The following is a 9,276-nucleotide window of genomic DNA, read 5'->3' on the forward strand; positions in this document are numbered from 1 at the left end:
CAAGGATTTCCCGATGCCATAGTACCCCAGGTAATGTAAAGATTGGGACTGGGTACAACAGAGTTGATGCATGCACAAATTCGACGGTGTTTGAGATAAATAAAATGCACGGGACTAAAACGGGTCTATCTAACTGAGAAAATATCAGCGATTGAAAAAGTCTCTAGAAGCCGGGCAAATCGGGCGAATGGGGGGGGGGGTGGCATATTCAAACAGGGGGCGTATTATATGTAATAAATATTTGATAGTCTAAGGAAATTGAACTCTAAATAAGACACGGGACGGAGTATTCTTTATGTTTTAATTCAATATTTGATTAATGTTTGAGTTTCTACATTTCACATTATGACTGCTCTTTAAATCAATATAACAAGAATTCAGATCAGACAATAATTGACATACACATTCAAATTTATTTTAAGCAGCAATTTTTTATTTATTTTTATTTATTTAAATAATTAAAATCATTAAACTTAAAATTTAAACGTCAAGTGTTTGTGCATCGTAAAAGAATTTTGTTTTTCTCCAAAGGCGATCAGAGAATACTGACCGAAACGTCAATTGAAACCAACGGTTATTTTCAGAACCACCCCATATTTAGAGATGATAGTCATTGCATGGTGTTACCGCAAACCTGTCCATATCGTATTTCCACCATGCAAAGTTTTAAATCCAGGGTACAACATCAAAGCATTGCCATAGATAGGCTGTACAATTGTATGTAGTGAATAATTAGATTGGAACAATTTTACGACCTCACCACCAATTTCTGGCCGTTTTGTTTTAATCTCCGAATAATCAACGGGAAAACAGCAACCTACAGGCCTACTAACTATAACAGAGAATTATATTGAGCAATAACACACCATACCAATTGTGTTGTGCACAGTTAACCAGCATACCAGCTAACGTAGTGTAGACCTATAGCTAATACAAACAAACAAATCACAAACATTGCTTTTACCATGGGTTTGAACGACTTTATATTGAATCAGAATAAACGAGTACACATTAGTCTTGCCTGAACAGTTCCCTGAAGATTAAAACTACATCAAAAAGGCTCTAAATATCGTCCACGGAGACAGCCAGAGTCAACTGCATGGTTGGAGATCATTTTGAATATTTGTGTACGCGGTAAATTACTGGGTACGAAGCATGGGTTATAAGACCAACTATAAGGTACCCGACTATTCGTGTTCTTGTCGCAATGTCGCTTACTTGTTGATATAGCAGTGCCTCCAAAAAGAGAGGTTATTATTTGAGACCAATCCTATTGTTCCAGCAACCTGTAACTTGGAGACTGTCTTTTACACATGACGAACTTCCGTTGGTTAAATTTTGAGGCAATTCGGAGAGAAAATGTTTCCGAAGCTAAAAAAACGTCAAGCTTACCTACCCCCTTGTAGTTTTTTTAAAAATCGGCCGAAATTAGTGTCTTCCAAATCGCCTGAAATTTCATACCTAGGTGTAATAGAGGGCGAGGAGCAGGAAAATCTTGGTTTTTGTCGTCTACGATGGCTACTTTTTGAGATAATGCCTCATTTCGGATAGTACGACGGTTTAAAATCCAGATTAAAATGAGTGTTTGAGACCCATTCTATTGTTCCAGCAACCTGTAACTTGGAGACTGTCTTTTACACATGACGAACTTCCTTTGGTTAAATTTTGAGGCAATTCGGAGAGAAAATTTTTCCGAGGCTGAAAAAACGTCAAGCTTACCCCCTTGTAGTTTTTTCAAAAATCGGCCGAAATTTTTGTCTTCCAAATCGCCTGAAATTTCATACCTAGGTGTAATAGAGGGCGAGGAGCAGGAAAATCTTGGTTTCAGTCGTCTACGATGGCTACTTTTTGAGATAATGCCTCAGTTCGGATAGTACGACGGTTTAATTTCAAGGTTAAAATGAATATTTGAGACCCATCCTATTGTTCCAGCATTCTGTAACTTGGAGACTGTCTTTTACACATGACGAACTTCCTTTGGTTAAATTTTGAGGCAATTCGGAGAGAAAATTTTTCCGAGGCTGAAAAAACGTCAAGCTTACCCCCTTGTAGTTTTTTCAAAAATCGGCCGAAATTTTTGTCTTCCAAATCGCCTGAAATTTCATACCTAGGTGTAATAGAGGGCGAGGAGCAGGAAAATCTTGGTTTTTGTCGTCTACGATAGTTCTTTTTTGAGATATTGCCTCATTTCGGATAGTACGACGGTTTAAAATCAAGGTTAAAATGAATATTTGAGACCCATCCTATTGTTCCAGCATTCTGTAACTTGGAGACTGTCTTTTACACATGACGAACTTCCTTTGGTTAAATTTTGAGGCAATTCGGAGAGAAAATTTTTCCGAGGCTGAAAAAACGTCAAGCTTACCCCCTTGTAGTTTTTTCAAAAATCGGCCGAAATTGTTGTCTTCCAAATCGCCTGAAATTTCATACCTAGGTGTAATAGAGGGCGAGGAGCAGGAAAATCTTTGTTTTTGTCGTCTACGATGGTTCTTTTTTGAGATATTGCCTCATTTCGGATAGTACGACGGTTTAAAATCAAGGTTAAAATGAATATTTGAGACCCATCCTATTGTTCCAGCATTCTGTAACTTGGAGACTGTCTTTTACACGTGACGAACTTCCTTTGGTTAAATTTTGAGGCAATTCGGAGAGAAAATTTTGCCGAGGCTGAAAAAACGTCAAGCTTACCCCCTTGTAGTTTTTTCAAAAATCGGCCGAAATTTTTGTCTTCCAAATCGCCTGAAATTTCATACCTAGGTGTAATAGAGGGCGAGGAGCAGGAAAATCTTGGTTTTAGTCGTCTACGATGGCTACTTTTTGAGATAATGCCTCATTTCGGATAGTACGACGGTTTAAAATCCAGATTAAAATGAATATTTGAGACCCATCCTATTGTTCCAGCATTCTGTAACTTGGAGACTGTCTTTTACACATGACGAACTTCCTTTGGTTAAATTTTGAGGCAATTCGGAGAGAAAATTTTTCCGAGGCTGAAAAAACGTCAAGCTTACCTACCCCCTTGTAGTTTTTTCCAAAATCGGCCGAAATTTTTGTCTTCCAAATCGCCTGAAATTTCATACCTAGGTGTAATAGAGGGCGAGGAGCAGGAAAATCTTGGTTTTAGTCGTCTACGATGGCTACTTTTTGAGATAATGCCTCATTTCGGATAGTACGACGGTTTAAAATCCAGACTAAAATGAATATTTGAGACCCATCCTATTGTTCCAGCATTCTGTAACTTGGAGACTGTCTTTTACACGTGACGAACTTCCTTTGGTTAAATTTTGAGGCAATTCGGAGAGAAAATTTTTCCGAGGCTGAAAAAACGTCAAGCTTACCCCCTTGTAGTTTTTTCAAAAATCGGCCGAAATTTTTGTCTTCCAAATCGCCTGAAATTTCATACCTAGGTGTAATAGAGGGCGAGGAGCAGGAAAATCTTGGTTTTAGTCGTCTACGATGGCTACTTTTTGAGATAATGCCTCATTTCGGATAGTACGACGGTTTAAAATCCAGATTAAAATGAATATTTGAGACCCATCCTATTGTTCCAGCATTCTGTAACTTGGAGACTGTCTTTTACACATGACGAACTTCCTTTGGTTAAATTTTGAGGCAATTCGGAGAGAAAATTTTTCCGAGGCTGAAAAAACGTCAAGCTTACCCCCTTGTAGTTTTTTCAAAAATCGGCCGAAATTTTTGTCTTCCAAATCGCCTGAAATTTCATACCTAGGTGTAATAGAGGGCGAGGAGCAGGAAAATCTTGGTTTTAGTCGTCTACGATGGCTACTTTTTGAGATATTGCCTCATTTCGGATAGTACGACGGTTTAAAATCAAGTTTAAAATGAATATTTGAGACCCATCCTATTGTTCCAGCATTCTGTAACTTGGAGACTGTCTTTTACACGTGACGAACTTCCTTTGGTTAAATTTTGAGGCAATTCGGAGAGAAAATTTTTCCGAGGCTGAAAAAACGTCAAGCTTACCCCCTTGTAGTTTTTTCAAAAATCGGCCGAAATTTTTGTCTTCCAAATCGCCTGAAATTTAATACCTAAGTGTAATAGAGGGCGAGGAGCAGGAAAATCTTGGTTTTAGTCGTCTACGATGGCTACTTTTTGAGATAATGCCTCATTTCGGATAGTACGACGGTTTAAAATCCAGATTAAAATGAATATTTGAGACCCATCCTATTGTTCCAGCATTCTGTAACTTGGAGACTGTCTTTTACACATGACGAACTTCCTTTGGTTAAATTTTGAGGCAATTCGGAGAGAAAATTTTTCCGAGGCTGAAAAAACGTCAAGCTTACTCCCTTGTAGTTTTTTCAAAAATCGGCCGAAATTTTTGTCTTCCAAATCGCCTGAAATTTCATACCTAGGTGTAATAGAGGGCGAGGAGCAGGAAAATCTTGGTTTTAGTCGTCTACGATGGCTACTTTTTGAGATAATGCCTCATTTCGGATAGTACGACGGTTTAAAATCCAGATTAAAATGAATATTTGAGACCCATCCTATTGTTCCAGCATTCTGTAACTTGGAGACTGTCTTTTACACATGACGAACTTCCTTTGGTTAAATTTTGAGGCAATTCGGAGAGAAAATTTTTCCGAGGCTGAAAAAACGTCAAGCTTACCCCCTTGTAGTTTTTTCAAAAATCGGCCGAAATGTTTGTCTTCCAAATCGCCTGAAATTTCATACCTAGGTGTAATAGAGGGCGAGGAGCAGGAAAATCTTGGTTTTAGTCGTCTACGATGGCTACTTTTTGAGATAATGCTTCAGTTCGGATAGTACGACGGTTTAATTTCAAGGTTAAAATGAATATTTGAGACCCATCCTATTGTTCCAGCATTCTGTAACTTGGAGACTGTCTTTTACACGTGACGAACTTCCTTTGGTTAAATTTTGAGGCAATTCGGAGAGAAAATTTTTCCGAGGCTGAAAAAACGTCAAGCTTACCCCCTTGTAGTTTTTTCCAAAATCGGCCGAAATTTTTGTCTTCCAAATCGCCTGAAATTTCATACCTAGGTGTAATAGAGGGCGAGGAGCAGGAAAATCTTGGTTTTAGTCGTCTACGATGGCTACTTTTTGAGATAATGCCTCATTTCGGATAGTACGACGGTTTAAATTCAAAGATTAAAATGAATATTTGAGACCCATCCTATTGTTCCAGCATTCTGTAACTTGGAGACTGTCTTTTACACATGACGAACTTCCTTTGGTTAAATTTTGAGGCAATTCGGAGAGAAAATTTTTCCGAGGCTGAAAAAACGTCAAGCTTACTCCCTTGTAGTTTTTTCAAAAATCGGCCGAAATTTTTGTCTTCCAAATCGCCTGAAATTCATACCTAAGTGTAATAGAGGGCGAGGAGCAGGAAAATCTTGGTTTTAGTCGTCTACGATGGCTACTTTTTGAGATAATGCCTCATTTCGGATAGTACGACGGTTTAAAATCCAGATTAAAATGAATATTTGAGACCCATCCTATTGTTCCAGCATTCTGTAACTTGGAGACTGTCTTTTACACATGACGAACTTCCTTTGGTTAAATTTTGAGGCAATTCGGAGAGAAAATTTTTCCGAGGCTGAAAAAACGTCAAGCTTACCCCCTTGTAGTTTTTTCAAAAATCGGCCGAAATTTGTGTCTTCCAAATCGCCTGAAATTTCATACCTAGGTGTAATAGAGGGCGAGGAGCAGGAAAATCTTGGTTTTAGTCGTCTACGATGGCTACTTTTTGAGGTAATGCCTCATTTCGGATAGTACGACGGTTTAAAATCAAGGTTAAAATGAGTGTTTGAGACCCATCCTATTGTTCCAGCAACCTGTAACTTGGAGACTGCCTTTTACTCTACCACCTGGCCAAATAATCCAACCTAGTTTCGGGTATGACCTACCCCAAATTCATTCCCGCGACAAGCAGTAAAATCAAGTCTATATAATGTACGGGTACAGGATTCGAACCGGGTGTACCAGCTCTCGGTAGAACACGCATTGGAACTATCCAGTGCACCTAGGTGCCCGTTGGTGTGACTGGGAGGGATTTTTATACTATTTATAATAATTCGCTGCGTCCACTCAAGCAAAAAAGAAAAGAAACATACACCCAGTAGAGTTGAACCAGGGTCTCGTGGCTCCCAGTCCCATACGTAGTTAGTGTAGCTACGGCGCCACCTATCATGCTATGAGATTTAGTACAATTAATTAAATGAACCCAATTAACCACACCATTAAAGACGTAATTTTTGTTTTATTTATTTGACCTCGGAAGTTTTTTCTTCTGGACAATTATGTGTATTCAAATTATCTGTCTTTTTATAAACTGAAAAAAAAGACGTCCAGCTGCATTCTCATCAAAAATTTGCCTAAAATTGAAGAAAGGCAAGGGGTAAGTCCAGCATTTTCATCACTGAAATCATTTTAAAAAACGACTAAAATGCTTGACTTCTGATGATGACAAATGTTTGTCCCTTAAATTTTACACTTAGGTCTTTTTTGATGAAAATGCTGGAATCACGACCTCTTTTGTTTTGTTTTTAATGTGATTTTGTTTAATTTCGGGCCCGTAATGGATACAAATCCTGGACTTACTACCCCTTGTGATGTTTTCCAATATTGAGGGTGCACAGTTTTGAAGTTTGATTTTACGTTAAAGGCTTTGCACAACAATAATGAAAGAGAAAACATGAAACACAGATTCAACCTTATTCCATTGCAACTTAATTTCGTACAGTTGCTATTAAAACTACGAGGCATTTAAATAACTACACGCAATATTTTGCAAATATTGGATGCATTAATAATAATAATAATTGTATTGTATTGTATCAAATTTTATTCCTTAAACGGAACAAACCTCATTCCCTACGGGAAGGGTTACAACAATAAAACATGAAACACAGATTCAACCTTATTCCATTGCAATTTCATTTCGTACAGTTGCTATTAAAAACTACGAGGCATTTAAATAACTACACGCAATATTTTGCAAATATTGGATGCATTAATAATAATAATAATAATAATTGTATTGTATTGTATCAAATTTTATTCCTTAAACGGAACAAACCTCATTCCCTACGGCAAGGGTTACAACAATAACAAAACTTAAACTTATTATACAACACAGAAGAATAGCTCTCGAGAGGTCAGCAAGAACAAATTTTAAATTATGTTTGGGTTTCGAAACACAATTAATGATGGTTTTCTTTTGAGAACTCACAAAGAAATTTATTTTTTTCTTGTCAGATAAGATACTAAAACCTGTGTAATTTTGACCCATGGTATCATACAATATCTTTCCGAATACAGTAAACATTTGACAAAACAAATGAAATGAATTTGGATTTCAACATCCTCCAAGCAGTGAATACATACGATCCTTAAATTCTACACCTGTATATCTCCCAACCTCAACTTGTAATTTATGTGCTTAGCACCTAAACATTGCTAAGCAGTGACGATATTGAGGATTGTGTACAAATAACTTAGGTATGGCTATATGTCGAAGTTCTTTTTAAACGTCCTATATGTATATATATTTGGTTTGCGGTAACACCATGTGTGTATCTACTTGCCAGGTAGAGTTTGTTCTGAGAGAACTGTCTTGCTTTATTCTACTACCGCAGAGTAGATGTTCGGGTATTCGGGAGACTTCTAAGTTCTGAAAAGAACTGTCCTGCTTATTAACTATTACCTGGGCGGATGGTGAAGAAATAGGCTGGGACTACTACTTTAGCTTAGGCCTATTCGATCGTAATTAACTATACTACCGCGGAGTAAGTTCTTGGGTTGGTCTCAACGTTTCGACTAGCTTGCTCTAGTCATTGTCAGGAGACTGAACAAACTCTACCTGGCAAGTAGATACACACATGATGTTACCGCAAACCAAATATACATGTACATTGATACCTCACCATGCAATGCCTCAAATCCTATGACCTTTATGTACTAAGTTTATTTCTTTTGGTAATCTCTAAAAGCAGTTGCAAATAAATACATTACATAATTCTTTGGGTACTTTTTGTAACACTAAACACAATGTTTACAGATTTGCATTAAACTTACACCGTTTGAAGATAATGATAGTAGAAAGCTTACCTTTAAAAGTTACTTGCTGAGGTGATGTAGTTTGTGAGAAATGAGTAAAACAATGTCCTGAACATACGTTTTTACATGCTAAAATAATTTTCGAAGAGTCAAAAGTTATTTCCATGACATTGTTTTACTCATTACTCAAAAAGTACAGCTTCACAGCAAGTCATGTTTTCAGGGAAGCTTTCTACCATCATTATCTTCAATTTGAGTAAGTTTAATGTAAATCTGTAGACATTGGGTTTTTGGTCCTACAAAAGTACCCAGACCCTTTAAATGCATCAACATAATAATAATAGTTGGTTCTTATATAGCCCTTTGTATCGCACCCTTAAGGGTCGAAACAAAGCGCTCAGTATTTTCCCCGCAAGGTATGTGGGGCCAGGTTTTTGAAGTATGGTATTGTTATCTTATAGCACCATGTAAATTGTTTTACAAGGTGCTGTGGTGCAATATGCTTCCGATTAAACCAGGAACACCGCGGCGTACCCCTACTCTTCTGATATACGCACTTAGTTCTTTACTGTGCATTACACAACACACAGGAGCACACTCCGGTTCGAGCATCGATTAGAGGATCAGCGCAGAAGATAAGTACACATGGCATAGTCTTTAATAGACATTCAAGTCTGTTAAATCACAATTTTTCAGATTTTTCAAAGGTGAACAAAATACGGTAATTAGACTAAAATAGAAAGGACGCCATGCCCAATTGAAATCACCATAATAACTGCATCAATTTCAAAGTAAAGACATCGTGCAAAATGACTTATATACAGTTATTAGTTGTAAAATTGTTTAGTAAATGTTAAAGGCACTGGACCCTATTGAGAATACAGGGGTCAACTTCACAAAGAGTTGGGACTAGTCCTAACTTAGGACTAGTCCTAGGAGATATTAAAATCCTAAGGCTAGTCCTAAGTTAGGACGAGTAACTCGAGTTAAAAGACTAGTCTTAAAGGCAGTAGACACTATTACTCAAAATAATTTTTAGAATAAAACCTTACTTGGAAATAAGTTATAGGAAGACGTTGATAGCATAAAACATGGTGAGAAACAGCTCCCTCTAAATTGATGTAGTTTTCGAGAAAGAAGTAATTTTCCTCAAATTTGATTTTGAGACCTCAAGTTTAGAATTTGTGTGACAAGGGTGTTTTTTCTTTCATTATTATCTCGTAACTTCGATGACCG

The sequence above is a fragment of the Asterias rubens genome, chromosome 15, assembly GCF_902459465.1.
Source record: "Asterias rubens chromosome 15, eAstRub1.3, whole genome shotgun sequence".
NCBI lineage: Eukaryota > Metazoa > Echinodermata > Asteroidea > Forcipulatida > Asteriidae > Asterias > Asterias rubens.